The sequence below is a fragment of the Rhinoraja longicauda genome, chromosome 3, assembly GCF_053455715.1.
Source record: "Rhinoraja longicauda isolate Sanriku21f chromosome 3, sRhiLon1.1, whole genome shotgun sequence".
Classification (NCBI taxonomy): Eukaryota; Metazoa; Chordata; class Chondrichthyes; order Rajiformes; family Arhynchobatidae; genus Rhinoraja; species Rhinoraja longicauda.
In genome coordinates this window covers 24,442,853-24,468,560 of record NC_135955.1, presented here as the reverse complement: position 1 = coordinate 24,468,560, position 25,708 = coordinate 24,442,853, and the positions used below count along the sequence as shown (strand labels likewise).

Below are 25,708 nucleotides of genomic sequence, written 5' to 3'. Positions count from 1 at the left end.
GAGCCAATGAGTGATGGGGATGGGGGATGGAGAGGAGGTGGGGTGGGGGGCAGGTGGGGAACGATGTGTGGTGGGAGGAGGTTTATAGAATGCAGTTCAGCAGTTGGGGTGTTGGTGAACAGGTTTCCCCTCAGATCCTGCAGCATTTAAAGTTTTTTGAATGCAGACAGCCAGACTGGGACAGAATTGTAGAGCACAAAAACAGGCCCTTCAGCCCACTATCTCCAAGTGCCCGTGTATACTGATCCCAATTACTGGCACTTGGTCCATGGCCTCCCATGCCGGGGTGATTCTTGTGCTATCGGTTTTGGTCAGCACCAGGCCAAAGTCATGGCTTAAAGATGTGTGTAGGAAGGAACTGAAGATGCTGGTTTAAATCGAAGATAGACGCAAAATGCTGGAGTAACTCAGCAGGACAGGTAGCATCTCTGGAGAGAAACATAGAAACATAGAAAATAGGTGCAGGAGTAGGCCATTCGGCCCTTCGAGCTTGCACCGCCATTCAATATGATCATGGCTGATCATCCAGCTCAGTAGCCTGTACCTGCCTTCTCTCCATACCCCCTGATCCCTTTAGCAAAAAGGGCCACATCTAACTCCCTCTTAAATATAGCTAATGAACTGGCCTCAACTACCTTCTGTGGCAGAGAATTCCACAGATTCACCACTCTCTGTGTGAAGAAGGAATGGGTGACGTTTTGGGTCGAGACCCAGGATTCAGAAGAGAAATCATTGGGTGTGGATCGAAAGACGTGATAAATATCAGAAGCGTCAGGGGATGGGGTGAGGTTTGTAAGGGATAAGAGCACCAAACGGGAAGTGAGGAGAAGGTTGTGGAGGACTTGGTGTTCACAGGCCATGAATTATAGAGGGATGGCCTCTATAATGTGTGTCACAAGGGGATTTGATTGGTGAAGAGGTTAACAGATTAATTTGGGGTGCTGATCGGAAATAGTCCCAATCCTCTAATCTAATTCTTATCTCTTCCATGCAGAGCCCCCTTCAGCTCCAGAAATTCTAACCTGTCAATGTTAAAACTGGTTTATTCACAAAATGCTGGAGTAACTCAGCAGGTCAGGCAGCATCTCGGGAGAGAAGGAATGGGTGACGTTTCGGGTCGAGACCCTTCTTCAGTCTGATGTCAGGGGGGCGGGACAAACTGGAACAGATACTTAAAACTGGAAACAGATTAAAACTGGAACAGATACTTAGAATAAAATCCATGTAATAGGAAGGGACTGCAAATGCTGGTTTATACCAAGGATAGAAACAAAGTGCTGGAGTAAGTGAACGGGTCATGCAGCATCTCTGGAGGATAATGATGGGTTATGTTTCAGGTCAGGATGCCTCTTCAGACTGAAAGTAAGGGAGGGGGGAAGGGTCGGAGCTCCAACGTGATCCCATGACTAATTATATGTTCCCATCTCCACCCTGAACCGCCTTCCACAGAGACCACTCCCTCCACAACTCCTTGGTTCACTCATCCCTTCCCACCCAAACCGCCACTTCCCCAGGTACTTTCTCCTGCAACCGCAGGAGATGCAACACCTCTCCTGGTACCTCCTCCCTCAACTCCACACAAGACCCTGGACAGTCCTTTCATGTGAGACAGAGGTTCACATGCACCTCCTCTAACCTCATCTACTGCATCCAATGTTCCCGATGTGGGGCATTCTGTATGTCCACGAGACAAAACATAGAATTGGGCACTGTTTCGTAGAACACTTGCCAAGGTCTACGGAATCTCCCAGTCGCTCCCTTGTTTTTTTCTGGACTGTTGGAGGCTGAGGGAGACTTGATAGAGGTATATAAAAATTATGAAAAGTGTACAGAGAGGGTAGACAGTCAAAACGTTTTTCCGAGGGTGGAAATGTGAAAGACTAGAGGGTATAGTTTTAAGGTGAAAAGAGCAAAGTTACAAGGAGATGTGTGGAGCAAGTTATCTCTCGGATGTCAGGAACATGTGGCCAGGGGTGGCGATGGAGGCACATATAATAGTAGCATTTAAGAGGCTTTTAGACAGACATATGGATATGCAGGAAATAGAGGTGTATGGACCATGTGCAGGCAGATGAGATAAGTAGTTTGGTATCATGATCGTCACAGACATTGTGAGCTGAATAGCCCATTCCTGCGCTCCACGATCAATGTTCTATGAAACAGGTTTGCCTCCTAACTCCCATCAATTCCTTCTCCTTTGAAACTGGAAAGGGTTTTGTTCCAAGCAAAATGTGTCACCACAAGAATATTTAAGTTTTGATCTCACACACAAGCCAACATTTAAGCATTTTCAGTGTTTAAAATTTCCTGTTGAAATTAGATAGTGTAAAAGTAGTATAATAAAAAAGACATCTGCAATCCTTTCTTCTTTGATGTTCTGGTTCTTCAAGCACCTGAACAAGCACAAACAATTCTCTGTTAACACTTAAGTTAGGGGGGAACTCAATTTCATACCAGGGAAAACTATTTCAACCCAACTCCCCTGAAATGGGAACCGACTATTTAAGTATTGCTAATTATTTAACACTATGAATAATTTTTTCTTCGGAGGGAAACGTAGACCTTGGATGATTGTTCACCTGAATGATTGTTGCTTCCTTTCTATGCAATTCAAAAAAATGTGATTAATATTGAAAAGGACAGAGGTGACAGAAATGCAAGAGATTCAGGTTCTGCTCCACTTCAACACTGCGATTAGCAAATATTAATGTAACTGCTGTGCAATAAATGAACAAATAAATCCAATAGGCATGTTTCAGTATAAGAAAACAAGTGATTCCAATCTCAAAACATGTGATGACCCTCAGGGAGGGAGAAAATAAAAAAAAATCTCCAAGTCTGCAGTCATATTAATCAACCTGCACCATTATACATAATGGATGTGTTTGGACATGTGATGGTGGGATGATATATACCTGAAACTCTAAGATAGAGACAAAATGCTGGAGTAACTTAGCAGGACAGGCAGCATCTCTGTAGAGATGTTTCGGGTCTAGAACCTTCTTCAGGAATTCAGTCTCGACCCAAAATGTCACCCATTCCTTCTTTCCAGAGATGCTGCCTGTCGCGCTGAGTTACTCTAGCTTTTTGTGTCTATCTTCGATTTAAACCAGCATCTGCAGTTACTTCCGATACTTGCATTTTTTTCTATTGAGCATGCATTCAGCAGTGTAATGAAGGAATTTGATTGCATTTGTTACAGACTTGTTTTGGCATGCTTTATGTTTGCCAGCAGCTAAATTAATTAATGGCTTGGAGCAAAAAGTGCAAACGGAGATGATGATCCTGGCAGATAACACTCAGTTTAGCACTCCAGAATCCGTTTCTGTAATGGTTGTCAATGTGAATACCACACTGTAAAAGATAGCCCAGAATTTGCTGGGGAACTGCGAGTTAATGACAAAGACCATTATTAGTGCATAAATAACACAGTAATTTGTGCCAAAGCAGAGATGCACCACAACCTGTGAATTGCCACGGGTTGTAGGATTAATTTGTGCCCATCGAACTTTAACTTTGTGAAAAGAATTCTGACCATGAACCTCCAACTGAGTGTTATGAAACTACTGCATTTGCTCTGTAAACACCAATTAAATTCACCACAGAACATTAGGTTACTTAATGGCATTGGAATCGTTTTCAGGATGTGAGGATTTTTTCTACCATGCCACTCAACTTCAGAGTCTTAGAAAGGAACAAGCCAGACTCCAGTCTCACACATAGACAAGCAAGTTATTGCCAGAGGAGATAATTTTAATCTTTAATTATTAACCTACTCTCCCTGGAGATTTAACTTTAACTTTTCTTTTGTGTTTCTTCTCTTTTTCTTTCAGGGCAGGTTTAATGCAATCTTTTATTCCCTCTGTATTTTTCTTTGTGTACATGATTTGACTTTAATTCAACTACTGCCTGACTTAAGACTAAAATTAGAGCCTTGACTTTCTGGAGTGAAGTTGGAAAACATTTCCACCCACAAGAGTTGACAATAGATTAACATTTTTTGCCCCAATCGTTGCTGGATCAGTTTCGGTTTGAAAATTTTAATTGATATATATTTTTGATTTTTTTTTAAAAAGGTATTAAAAACTATGGGGAAAATATGGGAATGCTGAATTCGGATGTCAGATATCTACAATTTCATTGAATGGTGGAACACCATTTGTTGGATAAATTCCTGTGCTCTTAAGGCCCTGTCCCAGTTCGGCGATTTTTTTAGATGACTACAGGCAACGAGGCTGTCACCGCAGTCACCCGGGTGTCGCGGGCATGGTCGTGAGTAGTTTCCAAAGAGTCGTAGCGTTTTTCTGGTCGTCGCTGGATTTTGTGAAGGCTTGAAATTTTTCAGCGACTGTTGGTTTGACGCCAATGAGCGTAGCTTGACGTCTCCTGATGTTGGCGCTGTCGTAGGTTGTCGCCAAGTTGTCACCTGGTGAAGTAGGTTGTCGCCAGTTGTCGCCAGGTTGTCGCCAGGTAATTAAGGTTGTCGCCGGTGCTGACTTCGGCGAATTCCAAGTGTGGACTTGATCTGATCATCCATCAGTGTAATGTGTCCATAACTGATGTTAGGTTTTGTATGTTTTTGCACTTGTATGCTGTTTAAAGTTTGAATTTTAAAGTTTGAAGTTTATTAAATTTATTGAAGTTTATTACAATATTTTTGTATGCACTGTTGTATGTTCTTATCAACCTTTTAAAACATTTTGTGTGTATATCAATAAAGGAAATTTGACATTTTGACGGAAAATTGATGTATGGAGTTATTGTATTTCAGAGTAGTTTCCCATGGCATCACTTTCAAATAGTCATGATGTAGAATGAATGGAAACCCTACCATACACCCCCTTTTATAGGGGAAGTGGGTGAAACGTGAATTGTCTTCAGTTGTCTTCAGTCTTCAGGGTCATAGCTTGTCGTACCTTGTTGGAGGGGACGTAGGTTTTCTTCGGGTGTCGTAGGTTGTCGCCTCTGTGGTGGTAGGTTGTCGTTGGTGCGGTCGTAGGTGATGATTGGGTCGCCGGTTTTCGGTAGCTTGCCGTAGCTTGACGTCGACTAGGTGGTAGGTTGTTGTAGCTTGTCATAGACATTGTTGTGGGGGGGGGTCCAGTCATCGGTTTTTCAGCGACCTGCTATGACTATGACAGTCGCCGGCAGTCGCCTTAAAAAACACCTAACTGGGACAGGGCCTTTATGTTACTATGCTTTAATTTGCTATGTTTTAATTTGCTATGTTTAACAAGTTGATGGTCTTCCAGCAGTACTTTTTATTTAAAGTATATATTTTATTCGTAAAAACTATACACAAGAAATGCAATACAGTCAGCACATGTCACAGAGTCATAGGCATAAGGTCATACAACATGGAAAAAGGCCTTTAGTCCAACTCATCCATTCAACCAGGTTTTATAACTGAGCAAACTAGTATATTATCACAGGCTTCAGAGCTTTTGCCTGATCTATTCACAATGTATATCAACAATTTGTATATGGGAACCAAAAAAATTTCACACAAATGTGCTGATAACATGGAACTAAGGAAGAATGTGTACATTGATGAAGAGGTAAAGAGACTTCAAAGTAGAAACAATCAGACTGACGCAGTGGAAATAAAACAGAAATACTGATTTTTTTTAGATGGTGGGAGATTGGGAAACACTGATGTTCAAATAGGCCTGTGTCTGGTTGTTTATAAATCTCTGACAACTGCAGGCACAGCACACAACTAAAAAGGCTGATGTAACGACTTTCTTGCAAAAGCAAGATTAAAGCTAATTACCTTCAATCATATAAGATGTTAGTGAAAGTGCACCAGGCATATTGAGTATGGCATTGGGCTCTTTTCATAAAATTGAAATGTTATATGTGCAGTGAAGATTCACTAGACAGATTCCTGTAATGGTCGGTCTGTCATATCAGGAGAGATTGACTAGATTAGTCCAGTATCCTTTCGTGGAAGAATGGGCATTATTATGGACAATAGACAATAGGTGCAGGAGGAGGCCATTCGGCCCTTCGAGCCAGCACCGCCATTCAATGTGATCATGGCTGATCATTCACAATCAGTACCCCGTTCCTGCCTTCTCCCCCTACCCCCTGACTCCGCTATCCTTAAGAGCTCTATCTAGCTCTCTCTTGAATGCATTCAGAGAATTGGCCTCCACTGCCTTCTGAGGCAGAGAATTCCACAGATTCACAACTCTCTGACTGAAAAAGTTTTTCCTCATCTCAGTTCTAAATGGCCTACCCCTTATTCTTCAACTGTGACCCCTTGTTCTGGACTCCCCCAACATTGGGAACATGTTTCCTGCCTCTAACGTGTCCAACCCCTTAATAATCTTATACGTTTTGATAAGATCTCCTCTCATCCTTCTAAAGGCCACTTTAGGCCTGTGGAATAGCTTTGAGAAGAACTAATAGAGAAAATCATGGTAGAAATACCAAAATGTACCTGTCTAACTGTTTCTTAAACGATGGGATAGTCCCAGCCTCAACTACCTCCTCTGGCAGCTTGTTCCATACACTCACCACCCTTTGAGTGAAAAAGTTACCCCTCCGATTCCTTTTAAATCTTTTCCCCCTCATGTTGAACCTATGTCCTGTGGTCCTTGAATCCCCTACTCTGGGCAAGAGACTTTGTGCATCTGCCCGATCTATTCCTCTCATGATTTTGTACATCTCAATAAGATCACCCCTCATCCTCCTGCGCTGCATGGAATAGAGACACAGTCTACTCAACCTCTCCCGATAGCTCACACCCTCTAGTCCTGGCAACATCCTTGTAAATCCTTTCTGAACCCTTTCAAGCTTGACAATATCTTTCCTATAACATGGTGCCCAGAACTGAACACAATATTCTAGATGCAGTCTCACCAACGTCTTATACAACTTCATCATGCCTCCCAATACTCTGATTGATGAAGGCCAAAATGTCAAGCCTTTTTGACCACTTTATCAACCTGCGACTCGACCTTCAAGGAACCATGCACCTGTACTCCTTGATCCTTCTGTTCTACAACACTACCCAGAGGCCTACCATTTACTGTGTAGGTCCTGCCCTTGTTCGATGTCCCAAAATGCAACATCTCACAATTCTCTGTATTAAATTCCATCAACAATTCCTCCGCCCATCTGGCCAATCGATCCAGATCCTCCTGCAATCATTCACAACTATCTTCACTATCTGCAAAACCACTAACTTTTGTGTCATCAGCAAACTTACTAATCTTGCCCTGTATGTTCTCATCCAAATCATTGATGTAGATGACAAACAGTAACGGCTCCAGCATCAAACACTGAGGCACACCACTAGTCACAGGCCTCCAGCCCGAGAAGCAACCTTCCACCATCACCCTCTGCTTCCTTCCATGGAGCCAATTTGTTATCCATTCAGCTATCTCTCCTTGTAACCCCATGCGATCTAACCTTCCAGAGCAGCCTACCACACGGAACCTTGTTGAACGCCTTACTGGAATCCATGTACACAACATCTACAGCTCTGCCCTCATTGACATTTTTGGTCATGTCTTCAAAGAAAAATCAATCAGATTTGTGAGCACGACCTCCCACGTACAAAACCATGCTGACTATCCCTAATCACCCCTTGCCCATCCAAATGCCTTAATAACTTATCCCTCAGAAAACTCTCTATTAACTTTCCAAATGTTAAGCTCACCGACCTATAGTTCCCAGCAGCCCTTCTTGAAAAGAGGCACAACATTTGCCACCCTCCATTCTTCCAGCACCTCTCCTGTATTTAAGTGACGACTCATAAATTTCAGGTTCGATGCGGGGACGATATTTTTCCTAGTAGATGATCATAGAAACATAGAAACATAGAAAATAGGTGCAGGAGTAGGCCATTCGGCCCTTCGAGCCTGCACCACCATTCAATATGATCATGGCTGATCATCCAGCTCAGTAACCTGTACCTGCCTTCTCTCCATACCCCCTGATCCCTTTAGCAAAAAGGGCCACATCTAACTCCCTCTTAAATATAGCCAATGAACTGGCCTCAACTACCTTCTGTGGCAGAGAATTCCACAGACTCACCACTCTCTGTGTGAAGAAATGTTTTCTCATCTCGGTCCTAAAAGACTTCCCCCTTATCCTTAAGCTGTGACCCCTGGTTCTGGACTCCCCCAACATCGGGAACAATCTTCCCGCATCTAGCCTCTCCAACCCCTTAAGAATTTAATATGTTTCTATAAGATCCCCCCTCAGTCTTCTAAATTCCAGCGAGTACAAGCCTAGTCTATCCAGTCTTTCTTCATATGAAAGTCCCGCCATCCCAGGGATCAATCTAGTGAACCTTCTCTGTACTCCCTCTAAGGCAAGAACGTCTTTCCTCAGATTAGGAGACCAAAACTGCACACAATACTCCAGGTGCGGTCTCACCAAGGCCCTGTACAACTGCAGTAGAACCTCCCTGCTCCTAAACTCAAATCCTCTTGCTACGGTCACAGTCTCAGAATAAAGGACAGATTGCCTGGGACTGAAATAAGTACAACTATTTCACTCAAATGTGGTGGGTCCTTGGAAATTTCAATCTGGAGGGCAGTGGAAGCTCAGTAATTGATTGTGTTACAAACAGAGATCGATAAATGTTTGTATCTTAAAGGATTTAAGAGATATGTAGATAGTTCAGGAAAATGCTGTTGATTCACAAGGTCAATCATGATCTGTTGAGTGGCAGACCAGACTTCAGCACCTGCTCTTGATCCAAATTTTATAATCTTGTTATGTTCTTATGTAAGACTCTATTTTCACAAGATATTTCTTTGCACCACATACTTCAAACATTACCATAGCATCTCATTTTTGAATGTCAAATTTGTCAGATAGTACTAAGAGAAAAAATAAGATGCTGTTTAAATTCGTTATCTCCATGGCTTGAGTCGGAGTTGAATTTCTTTCTCAGGTGGCACTCTTCCAATCTTTCCCATAAACTAAAAGCAGCCGTGTGCAGATTAGCAATGCAGGATTACAACCTGCTGCGGACTGTGGTGTAATTTGCAGCTCGGCGAAGGATTGCTCATTACTGCCCCACTGTTAATGATTCATTCTTTACGTAAGCCGTAACATGTGAAAATGCATCCCAATTCTTCGATTGTGTGCTCAAATGTGATATATTTCCATCTCCAGTAAATCTTAGTTAATCCAGCACTTGCAGGGTTTTGTGGTGCTGGATCAGTAGTTTAGTGTTTGGTTTGGTTTGGTTTAGTTTATCATCACGTGTATCGAGGCTCAGTGAAAAGCTTTTGTTGCATTCCATCCAGTCAGCAGATGAATGGGAGTCACACAATACAAATACTTCAAACAATATTAATTCACCTAGTTTAAAAAAACATACATAATAATCTATGATAATTGAATTTGTTCCAGTTAATCCAATAGATTTTCAGGGAATACGGGGATACATACTGTAACTAGATGAGCGGGAAAAGATTTCAGGGACTTGATTCCCAATGATTGGGAAGGGAGGGCAGCAAATGTCACCTGTTTAATCCAGATGCTGAACTGTTGGGAATTCCTATTAGTGGGATAGATAATATCTTATCTATATTAACAAGGCTGAATGGCTGCATTTTCTGATATATTCTGGGTATTGATTGTGAATGTGTAGTTATCATTCCCAACACGGTTTGAGAGAACCAAGCTCTGGACAGCTCTGACTGCGGGCATGGGGTGTGAAAAAAAGAACATTGGGTGTCGCTAGGAGAAGGGGTGGGGCGAGGGTGGTGGTTGACATCTGGTTGCTAGACAACATCTGGAAATCCAGTGAAATCCACGGTGAGGTGAGGATGAGGATGATGGAAGCTGGATGGAGAGAGAATGCAAACGTTGATAGATTTCAGGGGAATCTGCTGGAGATTTATGTATTGTGGCAATGGGATTCTGCATCAGCCACAGTGTTACTGTTGGCAGAACAGTGTAACCACTGTGAAGACAGAGTAACTGCAGTGAGGACTGAGTAACTGCAATCACGACATGGTTACTACAATCATAGAAACATATAAACATAGAAAATAGGTGCAGGAGTAGGCCATTCGGCCCTTCGAGCCTGCACCGCCATTCAATATGATCATGGCTGATCATCCAGCTCAGTAACCTGTACCTGCCTTCTCTCCATACCCCCTGAGCCCTTTAGCCACAAGGGCCACATCAAACTCCCTCTTAAATATAGCCAATGAACTGGCCTCAACTACCTTCTGTGGCAGAGAATTCCACAGACTCACCACTCTCTGTGTGAAGAAATGTTTTCTCATCTCGGTCCTAAAAGACTTCCCCCTTATCCTTAAGCTGTGACCCCTGGTTCTGGACTTCCCCAACATCGGGAACAATCTTCCCGCATCTAGCCTCTCCAACCCCTTAAGAATTTTATATGTTTCAATAAAATCCCCCCTCAGTCTTCTAAATTCCAGCGAGTATAAGCCTAGTCTATCCAGTCTTTCTTCATATGAAAGTCCTGCCATCCCAGGGATCAATCTGGTGAACCTTCTCTGTACTCCCTCTAAGGCTAGAATGTCTTTCCTCAGATTAGGAGACCAAAACTGTACACAATACTCCAGGTGCAGTCTCACCAAGGCCCTGTACAACTGCAGCAGAACCTCCCATGGTTCTGCAATCATTGCATGGTTACTGTTGTCAGGACAGGGTTACTGTTTGGACAAGGTTGCTGTTGTCAGGACAGGGTTACTGTAGCCAGGCCAAGCTCACTGCAATCAGGACATGGTTATTGTAGCCAAGACAGGGTTAATCTAGTCAGAACAGGATCACTGCCGTCAGGAGAGAGTTAATGCACAGTTACCACATTCAGGACAAAGTTATTACAATTAATGCAGGGCTACTGCAATTATTGTGATGGCACTGTGGTCAGGACAGATTTGCTGTGATCAGGACGGAATTTGTGCAGTGAGAACAGGGCTACTGCAGCAGGGTTACTGCAATCAGGCCAGCATTGCAGCAGTGTGCACAAAGTTATTGCAGGGTTAATGGAACAATTGAAAGGTTACTGCAACCAGCACAGGGTTGCTGCAGTCACGACAGGCCTCCTGCAGTCAGGATCTGCTACATTCCATCAAAGAATGATTGCAGTTAGCAAGGGTCACTGGCCAGTCACTGGTGCACTCAGCAGCTGGACCATTGAAAAAAATGGCAAAAGAACAGCGTGCGGCACGGTGGCGCAGCGGTAGAGTTGCTGCCTTACATCGAATGCAGCGCCGGAAACTCAGGTTCGATCCTGACTACGGGCGCCGTCTGTAAGGAGTTTGTACGTTCTCCCCGTGACCTGTGTGGGTTTTCTCCGAGATCTTCGGTTTCCTCCCACACTCCAAAGATGTACAGGTATGTAGGTTAATTAGCTGGGCAAATGTAAAAATTGTCCCTAGTGGGTGTAGGATAGTGTTAGTGTGCGGGGATCGCTGGGCGGCGCGGATCTGGTGGGCCGAAGGGCCTGTTTCCACCCTGTATCTCTAAATCTAAACAAAATCTAAAAAATGCTGCAGTAGGCAATGAACTGATCATTCGCTTGGTATATGGTCATAAGGTCATAAGCGATAGGAGCAGGATTAGGCCATTCGGCCCATCAAGTCTACTCCGCCATTCAATCATGGCTGATCTATCTCTTCCTCCTAACCTCATTCTCCTGCCTTCTCCCCATAACTCTTGACACTTGCACTAATCAAGAATCTATCCATCTCTACCTTATGTCCCGTGGGATTGTTGGTGGATTGTTCCCTGGGGTGGTTGGGATTGTACACAGGTCTCAGCTTCTCACAAGTGAGTTGGGGAAAATGGGAGGGATATCTTGGTGTCCTTTGTTACCTTAAAACGTCACACCTGCCAACCTCAGAAAAAAGGCAATGATGGACACAAAAATCTGGAGTAACTCAGTGGGTCAGGCAGCATCTCTGGAGACAAGGATTAGGTGACATTTTGGGGGGGAGACCCTTTTTCAGACTTCTTCAGATAATGGCATTTCAATATCGGCAAAAATATTCAGGTTGCCATTTACAAAAAAATCATCGCAAGTTAAGAGTTCTGCGGAGCTGACAGTAGATCTCATCATCAGGTCATTGCAAATGTAGAGGAGACTGGAATATAAACCTGAACAGTATTTATATTTTCTGTCTTTATTTTAATTTCTTGTATGTATTAATAAACCATAGGAGCGACCAATTGACTGCTGAAGAAACACGCAATCCCACAGCAACTTGATTCCTATTCTCCTGCACTGCTCCATCAGATATTTGTTAGTTTCTACTGTGAAGCAGAGACTCACAAATCTGAACATTTAAGTCCAGCTTTCAAGGGAAGTAGCAGAACGGAAAAGCATACAAGAAATGAAACTGGAAACAGATTTCTTTAACGTCCTACGGGAATTAATAGCTGGATGTTACTAGGATTGTACATACCTCCCTTGTATTTCCACCCTATCTCGCCCACTATTAACCTGCCATCTTCTCAGCAGCCAGCCTGATTCTCAGTCTCATAGCACCAGATGGTAGCATCTGGGAGAAGCTGGGAGAGAGTTGAAGGCGATCGTGCGAAGGGTGATCAGACTCAGGGGAGGTTGCTGTCAAGAGGGGTAATCATAGTCAGGAGGATAGAGCGGCAAGGATCAGTTGGTAGGGCATGGGGGAGAGTTGGGAGATGGCAGACTGTAAGGTGTTGATCGATTTATCCCAGGCAGGCTCTTTTGTGTATTAACCAGCATCTGCAGTTCTTTGCTTCCACATCGAAGCTTGTTGGGCATGGTCTCCAGCTACTCCTTGCCTACAATCAAAGGCAGTTATCCTAGAGATGCAAACAATCTCATCAGAAATGAAAACTGTCTTCAATGGTGAAAGGACTGTCAAAATATGTCAACACAGACACCTTATAAATAAGTGTGTAGGAGAGAATTGCAGATGCTGGTTTAAATCGAAGATAGGCACAAAATGCTGGAGTACCTCAGTGGGACAGGCAGCATCACTGGAGAGAAGGAATGGGTGATGTCTCAGTTACTCCAGCATTTCGTGTCTACCCTTATAAATAAGCTTGACTTATTTGTCTCCGAAGCCTATTGTTTGCTCAACCCATTGCCTGGCTCTTCGGTGAGGATGGGAAATCTGTGTCCCTGGTCTGCCTCTGAGAGCAGGCTTGTCATCTACTCTCTGATTGATCCCTCCTGAATGTATAATGGCATTTTTGCCTCCCTGCGATGTAGTCTGATTGGCCTTCTGGAGTTTATGGAAGATGGGAAGCCAGAGTGCAGGAAACAAAGGAAAAGGGAGTCAAAAGAATGAATAGGAGATGTACAGTCCCTTTTGAGCATTGTGAAAATTAAGAGATTTGATTTTTTTTGGCCTTGACATAGATGCCCTCAGCAAGACCAACATTCATTGTTATCTCTAGGTTCCCTTGAGGAAGTGACAACTTGTTCATTTCCTTGGCACACTGAAGTCCATGTGGTGAACATGTTGAATATGAAGTTCTAGTATTCTAACCCCACAGCAATGAAACAATGGTGAAGTATGTCTATGGTGCTAGACTAGGACTGGATCCATGGATCTGCTTAATCAGAATTATGATAAGTTGAGGAAGAAAATACACTGGAATTTAGAAGGATGAGAGGGGATCTTATAGAAACATATAAAATTATTAAGGGATTGGACAGGCTAGATGGAGGAAAAATGTTCCCTATGTTGGGGGATCCAGAACCAAGGGTCACAGTTTAAGAATAATGTGTAGGCCATTGAGGACTGAGACGAGGAAAAACAACTTTTTCACCCAGAGAGTCGTGAATCTGTGGAATTCTCTGCCACAGAAGGCAGTGGAGGCCAATTCACTGGATGTATTCAAGAGAGAGTTGGATGTGGCTCTTAGGGCTAGCGGAATCAAGGGATATGGGCAGAAAGCAGGAACGGGGTACTGATTCTGGATGATCAGCCATGATCAGATTGAATGGCGGTGCTGACTCGAAGGACTGAATGGCCTACTCCTGCACCTATTTTATATGTTTCTATGTTTCTAATAAAGGAAGTACTGAAAGTGGAAGGAGAAAAATAATAAGGGAATGCATGCGGTTGAAGAATAATATCATCCAACAATATCTGTATCCTAATTTAACGACAAGGAAAATAATGATGAACTTTGACTAATTCTGCAATTGCCTGAAAGTAAGACACCTTTAATTTTTGTATAATCACGCATTGCTAAAACTTGTCAAGTAGAAGTTCCTGAAGACACCAAAATCTGATTTGTTGAGAAGTGAAGACAGAAGGATGGAAGTGGAAGATGCTTTATAAATGGTGCTGAAGATCCAAGGACATAGTGTACAACTGACAAGAACATGCCTGCAGCCAATTGATCGAATACATTGTCGCACAAAGCAAAGTGGTCGGCAGGATCTGACTGAACCTGAGCGCATAACTGGGCAAAATGAAGATCACTTTAGTACTAAAATGCTGAGGACCCACCTGTGGGCACATTTAATGACATTTATTGGCTGCTTTGCTAAGAAGGCATCTGTGAAGCTCCAACATGGGTGATTAGAGGCTCCATAATCTCCCCTGTACACATATATGCAGATAATATCCCATTTGGCCGATGTTGATATTGCTTTGTAGTGAAGCTTAAAATTCCTCTGGTGTCTGTTAATTACATTTAAATGGAAAATTAGACAATGCATCTTATACTAACCCATATAGTCATCTTCACAATTCTCAGCAATTGCCAGTCTTTTATTTCTCATGGATCTGTGTCTATTTGTATGTTAACTGTTGCAATATGTGTGTATATATATATATATATATATATATATAAAGATAGCAGTCTACAACGCCTATGTCAACAGCATGCTGCTGTACGGCAGTGAGACATGGACTACATATGCCAGACTGGAGAGAGGACTCAACACCTTCCACCTTAGAAGCATCCACCATATTCTGGGTATATCCTGGCAAGACAGAGTGTCCAACGCCTAGATTCTGTCTCGCGCTGGCCTTCCGAGTATGTACACTCTACTCAGGCAGCGCTGGCTGCGATGGCTGGGCCATGTCCACCGCATGGAGGATGGCCGTATTCCAAAAGACATCCTCTATGGAGAGCTGACATCTGGGAGGAGAATCATCGGCCGCCCCCAGCTACTTTACAAGGATGTCTGCAAGAGAGATTTGAAGGCGCTCGACATCGATGTGGAGTCCTTGGAGAATCTTGCAGCTGACCGTACGAGGTGGAGAGGTACCTTGAACCAACATCTCAAAACGGGGAAAGAGAAACTGATGAACACAGCGGCAGACAAGCGGGCACGCAGAAAGGAGCGCAGCAACTTCAACAAACCAGAGACCACACACAAATGTGACCTTTGCGACAGAGACTGTCACTCCTGCATTGGTCTCTTCAGCCACAAGTGACACTGCTATGACTGAGGGGGCCTAAGAAGAAGAAGAAGAAGAAGAAGAATATTTATTCTTATTTATATATTTCTGCAATCTCTTTTCTGATATTACTTTGTAGTGAAGTTTAGAATTCCTCTGGTGTCTCTGTTAATTGCATTTAAATGGAAAATTAGACAATATATATATTAGACAAAATTATATATATTAGACAATATGTATATATATATATATATCTCAAGAGCACAGTTTTACTTTGAAGTGATTTGGGAATCATTGTGCAAAGGAGATATACTGGAATGGAACCAACAATTTACAATTTTGAATACCTTATGGAGAGAGATTGCAGAAATTAGGGTTGTTCTCTTTAGAGCAGAGAATATTAAATAGGGACTTAATAAAGGGCATACAAAATAATGAAGGATCATTTGAAAGTAGATGGACAAAACAAAATGTATTCCAATGGAAGAAGGATCATTCAACAAAAGGACATGATCTTAAGGAGATTGGCAGAAGCAAAAACAGAGGAGGTGCAGTGAATTGCAGCTTCATTCAATGGTTACAACACAGGAGGTCAGTTATCTCAGAACTCACATCAGTTCCCACTCGCATCTGCTCTCAAAAGCTCTGTCATCTTCCTTTCATTTCAGGTACTCTTACAGCTCCAATATGAACACTGCCATTGAGTCTGAAACCATTATTACTCCTAAATGTTCATTCCACACCCAACCTGCCATTAAGTTAAAAACAAATCCTCATGCCACCTTTGGTCCTTTGGTCATTCAACTTAATTTGATGTCCCTTCATGCTTGACCCATTGAGAACTTTGTACTCTGTATCCTTCAAGTTTGTTAACTATTCCGATCAGATCTCCTCGTAGCATTCTGTGATCTCAGATAAACCAGTTCAGCTTCTCAGGTCCATCCACATAATTAAAGTTACTCAATCCCGGAATAATTTCAGTAAACCTTTCCAGCATCCTCTCTGAAACCTTTCTTTTTGTTGAGCTGTGGAATCCAACACTGGACACAATACTCCACTTGGGGTCATATCAGTGTTCCATAAAGTTTCATCCCAAATTACTTGCTGTTGTAATATATATATCTTTATATAAGAAGCACAGAATGTTTTTTAATATTTCAAACTACTTTCACTGCTCTGTGCAGTAGAGTTGCTGCCTTACAGTGCTAGATATCTGGGTTTGATTCTGTACGGGTGCTGTCTGTATGGAGTTTGTGTGTTCTCTACGTGACCTGCGCAGCACCGGTTTCCACCCACGCTCCAAAGACATACAAGTTTGTAGGTTCATTGGTTTGGTAAAATTGTAATTTGGCCCGAGTGTGTGTAGGATATTGTTAATGTGTGGGCACTGATCGGCGCTGACTCGGTAGGCCGAAGGGCCTGTTTCCATCTAAAGTCAACTAAAGTAAACTAAACTATGCGTGTGTATGTCCAAATTTTTCTATTTGTTTAGACCTTTCAGAATTGAGTCCTTTGCTATTTATTGCTTTTTCTCATTCTTCCACTGAAATCTAATTCTTCATATTCTTCAGTATTAAACTTCATCTGCCACTTGAACAAGTGTCCATTCCACCAGAATGTCTTTTTTTCTGCTTTAACTATTACTATTCTTCTCACAGTTTACTTCACCTCCTAGTTTTATGCCATCTGCAAATGTGGAAATTATGCCCAGTTCACCCATGCTCAAATATTCAATATATATTCAGAGAAGCAGTGAGCCAGGCACCAATCTCTGGAGACTTCCCCACCAGTCTTTCCTTCAACCAGAAAAACAAACATTCACTGCTACTGTTTCCCCATTCTTCACCACATTCTCTTTTATTCTATGGCCTTCAATAAATATTGATGGGATGCCTACCACATGGTATCTTAATAACCATATTTAGGATGTATATACATATGTACATAAACCACAATTCCTTTAGCAATTGTCGCTATTGCTTCTTCAAAAATCTCAATCAAGTTAAACCCAATTACTTTTAACAAATCCACCCTGACTTTCTCTTATCAATCTATGTTTCTTCCAGTGACAATTAATTCTATCTCTGATTATTGTTTCAAAATTTTCCCTACCAAGATTATCTTTAAGTCGTACAGTTTCCCCATATTGGATATCCCAACATTGTCTTCGGATATCCCGGCCTCGCGGGTCGGATCCTTGGGGTTCAGAGGTGGAACCTCACGAGTCGACAAAGCCCGCAGCTGGCCCCTGTGTCTGCGGAGCCCGTGGCTGGGGCTTGGGTCGGTGCCACGGAGGTGTCCGGAGAGGACCGGGCAGCGATAGTGGAGAGGTCGGTGCAGCGGTCGATGATGGCGCCGACCAACGGACAAGGACTGATATGTGGAAGTGAGGATGCCGCTGCGGGGAGAGGAACAAAGGAGGACCCAGTGTGAGGGGACCACCATGAGGAGGGGGGGGGGGAGAACAAAGGGGGACCTGGCGCAGGAGTACTTTATAACTTTGTAAGTGCCCTTTATGGGTTACTATTTGCATACCTTGAGTATGCAAACAAAGAATTTCACTGTGACGTGTCACCTGTGACAATAAAATATAAAGTAAAGTAGTAACATCAACCCCAATGTAAATAAGGCTTGGCCTGGGATCCACCATGGATATTTGGATAAAATCTACAGATTAAGATCAGTGGATGTTAAATTAGTGGAGAATCAAACATTGTATGTGCAACCAAATTCCAAAATGTCAATAATAGAATAATATCTATGGTATATCTTATGTCATGAATTCTCGAACAGAAGAGCTGCGGTTTTTCCAAAAAAGAATAAATGCTGGCTGACCAACTGAGATTACTCCAGCACTTTGAGTTCCCCATCACAGGCAATTCTCAGCTCTTGAGAATCTGTGGACCAAGATCACTCATTGTGGAGAAGGGGTATTCAGAATGGCACAGAGAACCTTGAGTCCATGTACTGGACGCACCGGGTACCCAACGCAAGTGACGATAGGAGCGAACTGACTCTCAAACTACCCACCTTCCAGACCCAAATATGCAAAAGACTACTGTTCTCAATTTAGCTTCAGCAGTCACCTCAGAATCCCCCAAAAAGCAGATGGAAGCAAGTCATCTTCGATTTCAAGGAACTGTCTAAGACGATAAATTTTCAGGAGAAGCAGATTTTTGATAAAATACATCAATCAAGATTCAATGCTTTTTGTTTCCTTAGACCTTTGTTGGTATTTTAATCTCCAGGAAGAAATCCTGACAGCCTTTAGATTGAATGTGAGGTCATCTTTTTCATACCTGAAAAAAATAATGGTGCCTTTTAAGGTGCTGCGGGATTGATGAGAATATGTGCCTGTGAGTATTTATTTAGTTTCGTAAAGCAATCCTTTGCAGGCCAAGATCGTGTCAGTAAAACAGCACCTTATGGTGATGCAAGACACTGATGAATACCTCTTATGGTGCTGCAAGGCACTGATGAATACCTCTTATGGTGATGCAAGGCACTGATGAATACCTCTTGACAGTTTGCAAAGCAAATCTAAAATAAGATTCAGCTTATTTTTTCCCCTTTTTTTTGGCAGCAGAATCCAGATATTTTAGCATGGTTATGCATAGTCACATTCTACAGGAGGTCAGATAAATACACAGGACAGAGCAAGGAACAGGTGCTTACTCAGATAGTTGTACTAAAAGGGTGAGAGAAGATTTGTACAGAGAATAAATATCACCATGGATCAATTGGGCTAAGTGGCCTGTTTCTGCATGCAGCTCTTATGCAAGTTCGATTGGACGACTATTTGATAGAAATAATGGAAAATGATTGATGTGATGGCACTCCACAAAATACTGTGCAGTTTATGGGTGGATCGACAGGAGCACCAGGAGGTCAATCGGTGCGAGAAAGGCTTGTTTTCTGGTCTTGCTTTCACAAACTCCTCCTGGTCATGACAGCGAACAGAGTCCTTCGGTGCCAGTGAGCAGAATGTTACCTCATCTCCTGCACCCTCAGACGAACACTGGAGGTTGTGAGGTCAGCCATGGGTTGGCGCACAGGTGCACATAGAAACATAGAAAATAGGTGTAGGAGTAGGCCATTCAGCCCTTCGAGCCAGCACCACCATTCGAAATATGATCATGGCTGATCATCCAAAATCAGTACCCCGTTCCTGCACTCTCCCCATATCCCTTCATTCCGTTAGCCCTAAGAGCTAAATCTAACTCTCTCTTGAAAACATCCAGTAAATTGGCCTCCACTGCCTTCTGTGGCACAGATGTGGAGCGATGGCTGTGGGAGGCGAGAGGCTGGCAGGCTCACGGGTTGAGGTGGCAGTGGAGTGGGCCACTGGAGACCCGGCAGCAGCCAGGGGATTGCTTGGATCAGGCGACTCTGGATGAGGTCCCACAGAGGTCGGATGTGCGTGCAGCGTGCGTGTGGCCTGCAGCAGCACGGAGCGGTGGCAGAGAGCACCAGCATCATTTGCCAGGCCAGGTCGACCCCTGCTAAGGTTGGACATCACATATTGAATGTGTGGCCTGTTTTCCTGAAATATGCTCTCACTGTGTCAAAACAAAAAGGAAAACCATAGCTGATTTTTCTTGAAATTTGCCTTGCATACTGTCAAAAGACATTGATCGATGCATTGCCTTGCCATTAGATGCTGTTTTGCTGATGAGATCCTGCATAACTGTATGTGGGTACATGAATAACCACATGCACATTTTTTGCAGCCAATATCGTCGCATCTTTAAAAGGCACTATTATGTTTTCAGTGGTGAAGCAGATGACTGCACGCATTGAGCTTGAAGGCAGTGAGCATTTCTGCCCTGAGATTTTAATACAAGGTAAGATCTATGCAAAAGCAATTCTTTAATCTGGTTTGATGTACATTAGCAAAAATCTGCTTTCTGTTCTTCTGACTAGTTGTTTGTGGGGTGTGTGTGTGGGGTAAAGTCATCACAATGCAGTTGTCTGGAAATGCAGGAGGTGGAACTAAAGAAAAGGTACTATGTTTGTGCCAAGGCTTGGCTCAAGCATCCAATATATTCAAAAGGAATGCCAGGCAAATTTTCAAGATATTCACTATGGAGCCAACTACCCAGGACTGTCGGGCAGTCTTTTATATTTCTCCAGGATGAAAAGTTGTTCACACAACTCAATGGTGTGCAGAAGAAAATCGAATTAACCTGGAGTATGGGAATTTTGCAAGCATTACTTGGTGGAAATATGTTTTTTCTCCACAATTCTTTTTATTTCCACTAGTCTAAGTTCTTTAAAAACTGACTCGTAATATTGTGGTGTGATTGATATCTCAAATGCATTGTAGGTCTTGACTCTCTTATTTTGGGGAATCTTTGGGCAGGTGTGAGAAGGGAATCTCACAAGAAGTACGGCAAGGAGTATACAGTGGTCATGACAACAGTCAGGAATTTCTGGAGAAGTAATCAGAAACGTAATCTGAAATATTGACAATGGTTGCTGTAATTCACTTGGGGCCAGAAACCCTGTGTTGATTTTCACATTCTATATTTTAAGGAAGGCAGTCCTAATGGTCATATCTTCCTTCTGCTTGAAATATGGAGATGGATTGAAGAGCTAAGACAAGCTTTCCCTGGTCTTATTGGCACAACTGAATATTGGATAAATGCATCACACTAGTGGGCCTAGAATTTGATCAGCTGTGGCTCAATTTTTCAGCAAGTTAAAGGTTCAAATTCTACTCTTGAACATAAAAAAAATCCTGAAACATGCCTTCATCATGGAGTAACTGTTACACTTATAGAAGCTGCCATATTTCTAATAAAATGCTAAACTATGTGGAACAATGGAAGTTTTATGGCTATTAAAACAGTCAAAAAGATGTAAATTCCTTCCAGATCATGCACTAATGCATCTGTGCAAATTTTACTCACTTGGTTTTGTACTTTGTACACTAAATACTGATACTGTGCAAACATTATAAATCTAGACAAAATAATCTTACCATTGTAAGTATTAGAATATTAGAATCATATTTCTAGTGACTCCTATTTATATGTACACTGTCCAAATTATCCTCAAGTATTAGACTTTAGGCATTTTAAACTTACCCTCCAAATTTCAACCTGACAAAATTTTCATTTACTATGTTCAAGAAAATCGATTCCCTTGTCCATAATTTAATTTGAATGTTAAGTAACTCATATTAGCATAGCACACTAACAGAGGTTATCAGGCAGAATTCAAAATATTCCATCTTATCACTGTTTTTGTATTAGGTGGAGCACATACAAAAACTTACTGTGTAATTAGTAATTAATATATGTAAATGCTTAATGATTTTCATAATTTGTTACATTGACACCGCAACATAATGATTACACGCTAATGTTTGAAGTAAATTGCATGCAGTGTTTTTATTAGATTTTTCACACTGATAAATTTGTGTATGTAAATTTTAGAGCTGGCTATCCAAATATATGCAAATTGAAGAAATTGCAGAAACTGGAAATGGGAAATGGAAACAAAATGGAAGCACACGGCGTGTCAGGCAGTATCTGTGGAAATAGGAACAGAGTTGACGTTCCAGGCTGGAACGTTACCAAATCCAGGGAAGGTGAAAGCAAGTTGATAAAGGTTGAGAGAGGGATGGATAGGAAAACAGAAGCATGCAATAACCATCACTGGTAAAGGAGGTTTCCAACCAAGGGAAGTCAAAAATATAAGCTTGACATTTGACAGCGTTACCAAGAGCAACATTAATACCCCAGGGAGTGTGGGAGAGAATGAGGACGGGATGGGCTGGGTGCCATCACTGACCAGAAACCTACGGCAATCGCATAAATACTGTGAGTTCAAGAGCACGTCATCCCAGAGTGGTTGCCGTGGAAACAGGCAGCACCAAATGACTGAGAGTGGGTGTTGAAATGAACACACGAAGGAACGGTGGGTTTTATAGAATAGCCATGGATGGGTAAACTCCAGGAAAATTAATGACTGCCAGCCTCCTGTCATCCTAAAACCCACTCCACTTCAGCAAAGCACAAGTGATGGAATACTCTCCAACTGCTTAGCAAGTCTCAAGAAGCTTGACACTATCAAGTGTATTTTGAAACCTGCAATAAATGCTATAAATGCTAAATAAATAAATAAATTATGGCTATTAAAACCGCAGAACATGGAGCCGGCAAAAAAAAGGACCTATTGTTTATCACTATTGTTTTCTTCCCCCGTTTTAGCATTTTAGAAAGAGTGTTGGATTTTTCCCAAATTTTGTCTTGCATCTAAAATTGTCAGTGGTCTTAAAATTACGAAGGTGTGTGTCTGACAGTTATTAGCTTTTCTGGGGTTTAGACATCCAAGCCCATTCTATAAACCCCTCGGCTTCTTCAAGCAGTGTGTTCATCTCAACACCCAATCTCAGTCTCCTGCTTCTCTCCAGTTTCCACAGCAACCACTTGTTGCTGTTGGCAACACTGAGCTTCAAAAAACACCCACTTTGTGTATTTGAAATGAAATGTGAAATAATGATAAAATGCAGACCGCCTCAATTTTCTTTTCTGTTGCACCTGGTAAACTTGCACACACTGGGTGTAGTGGATTAGATCAAAAGGGGCTGGCATCTAATTAGACAAGTGCTTTAAATGGCTTTCCATTTGCTTTGATAGAGCCAAAGGTTTTATTCGAAAGAGGCTGAAGTGATATAATTTCAACCTGTATATATATATATATGTCTATAACTATCTATATCTATATCCACATACTAGATGACCGTGGACCTGTTGGGTTCCCATTGTGACATCAACAATTTCAAAATGGCGATTTCATCTATGTAGAGGGAGCCAATCACCCCGGCCCCGGGCGGCCATCGCAATAGCCAGCAGCAGGAGAGCGGCCGCAAGGCACTGCCCCATGTTCGTCCTGCCAGCAACCATCTTCTTTGACCTTCTCTCTGCCGCTGCACTGCACCACGGGAGGAAGGTCAGGCTGGGGCACACCGGGATGGGCGCCGGTCCTCCTGCTGCTGCTGTGCAGGCGCACCACCGCCGGGCACGGTAACCCTCCCCCAACTGGGCACGTGTGGATACCGGGCCCGGCAACCCTCCCCAACTGCGCAGGCGCAGCTGCCGGGCCCAGCAAGTGGGAGCACACTGCACAGGCCTGCCGGCGGCCATCTTCTGTGACCTTCTCTCTGCCGTCGAGCTGCACCCTGGGAGGAAGGTCAGGCGCGGGGCACGCAGGGATGTGCACCGGTCCTCTTGGCGCTACTGCGCAGGAGTGCCACTGCCGAGCCCGGCAACCCTCCCCCAATTGCGCACGTGTGGATCCCCTTTGGGTTCCCATTGTGACACAAGATGAACACGGCCCGGCATGTGGAAGCACACTGCGCAGGCGCGACTGCCACGTTGAAATTTGGACGTTAAAATTTATTAAAGTTTATAAAGTGAATTACTTTTAATATATAACAAAACTTGACACTGCACACTGCAGGCGAATGGTGAGTAAGGTGCACCTAAAATTGTTGTGCTATCGTGTACCGTTTTAGCTGTATTATATATATCCCCCCCTCCCCCCCACTCCATCCCCCTCAACCCTCCTCACCCTCCCTCCTCCCTCCATCGCGTCCCTCCCTCCATCCCCTCCCTCCCTCCCTCCCTCCCTCCCTCCCTCCCTCCCTCCCTCCCTCCCTCCCTCCCTCCCTCCCTCCCTCCCTCCCTCCCTCCCTCCCTCCCTCCCTCCCTCCCTCCCTCCCTCCCTCCCTCCCTCCCTCCCTCCCTCCCTCCCTCCCTCCCTCCCTCCCTCCCTCCCTCCCTCCCTCCCTCCCTCCCTCCCTCTCTCCCTCCCTCCCTCCCTCTCTCCCTCCCTCACTCCCTCCCTCCCTCCCTCCCTCCATCCATCGCCTCCCTCCCTCCCTCCCACCCTCCCTATGAGATAGATTTAACCTTTAAAATGTGAATAACTTTAAAAATATAACACCGATTTCAATGAAACGTCTTCCATTAGCCCCAAAGGGACGATGGTAAGGTGGGCCTAAAATCGTTGCGCTATCGTGTACCGTTTTGGCTGTAGTTCAGGAACAAACAAACAAACAAATGAGAGCTTTAGTATATAAATATAAATATATATATATATATACTTCAAACATGTCACATGAAAATTCTGTTTTGAAAGATTATATTGCATGCAAATGTCGCAGGTTTGAGGAAGATTGAGCCACTGGGACAAACCTGAAACCACCAGCACCACCATGTGATCAAGTCAGGATTAAGCCCCAGACAGCCAGTGCCTCTACTGAAGCTAAAGCTGAGTGACTGGGGCAAATCTGAGATGTAAGTATCTTTTCCTGCCTGCAGACAGTGTGGGACTATGCCCACACACAGAGGCAAAGACTGAGCAGCCAGGATAAGCCAGAGACCACCAGCACTGCCTGAAAGCCCAAGGCTGAACCGCCAGGATAAGCCTGAGACTGCAGTGCCTCCTCTCGAGGCAAAGACAAACTGCAGAGAGAAGCCTAAGGTCACCATGCCTCCTCCTACCACTCCAGGACTCAGCTGCTAGGCCAAACCCGAGATTTCCAGTGCCAACGCACATGTGCCCTGACAATGGAGGGGCAGCACCCAATAGACAATAGACAATAGGTGCAGGAGGAGGCCATTCGGCCATTCGAGCCAGCACCGCCATTCAATGTGATCATGGCTGATCATTCTCAATCAGTACCACGTTCCTGCCTTCTCCCCATAACCCCTGACTCCGCTATCCTTAAGAGCTCTATCCAGCTCTCTATTGAATGCATTCAGAGAATTGGCCTCCACTGCCTTCTGAGGCAGAGAATTCCACAGATTCACAACTCAATGACTGAAAAAGTTTTTCCTCCCCATGCAGTCCTGGACTTTCTTGTCACTGTAAATAAAACATGGGTTCACCCGACCGTGAGTGTCGGTGTGGTCACTGCCAAGTCCTGGTGCCACAACCTTTAAACCTCTCTGATCCACACACCTGTCCACATTTATCTTAAATATTGTTGTCGTACCTGCCTCATCCACTTCCTCTGGCAATTTGTTCCCAAAATGTACCGCCCTCTATGTTGCACTATGGCCACTTGCCTTGGCTATCATAAGAATAATTTCCTAACCCATGACCTCTGACACCACACCTTGCAGGTTCTCATTTGTCAGGCATTGCAAATATGTTGCATGTATTTCTTTATCATCACTAGTCCAAAATCCTGGAACTCGTTTCCCAGCTACACAGTGGGAGTATCTTCACTAGATAGTGTCCAGGTGTTCAAGAAGACAGCTCATCGCCATTTTCTCAAGGACAATTAAAGATGTGCAATAAATGCTGGGCTTCCTGGTGACGCCCACATCCCAATG

The 25,708-nt window shown here is 43.5% G+C and overlaps 1 long non-coding RNA gene across 3 annotated transcripts in view; it reads left to right on the top strand.

The window, feature by feature from the left end:
- The first annotated feature begins 20,134 nt into the window (after positions 1–20,134).
- Positions 20,135–25,708, top strand: part of LOC144592343 (uncharacterized) — a 44,781-nt gene continuing 39,207 nt past the window's right edge. Inside the window, exon 1 of one of the 3 annotated variants that reach the window (XR_013547115.1) lies at positions 20,135–20,200. This is a non-coding gene — a long non-coding RNA (uncharacterized LOC144592343). Of the gene's footprint in view, positions 20,201–24,561; positions 24,665–25,708 lie in introns of those variants that run through there. The other 2 variants (XR_013547116.1, XR_013547117.1) reach the window with 2 other exon arrangements.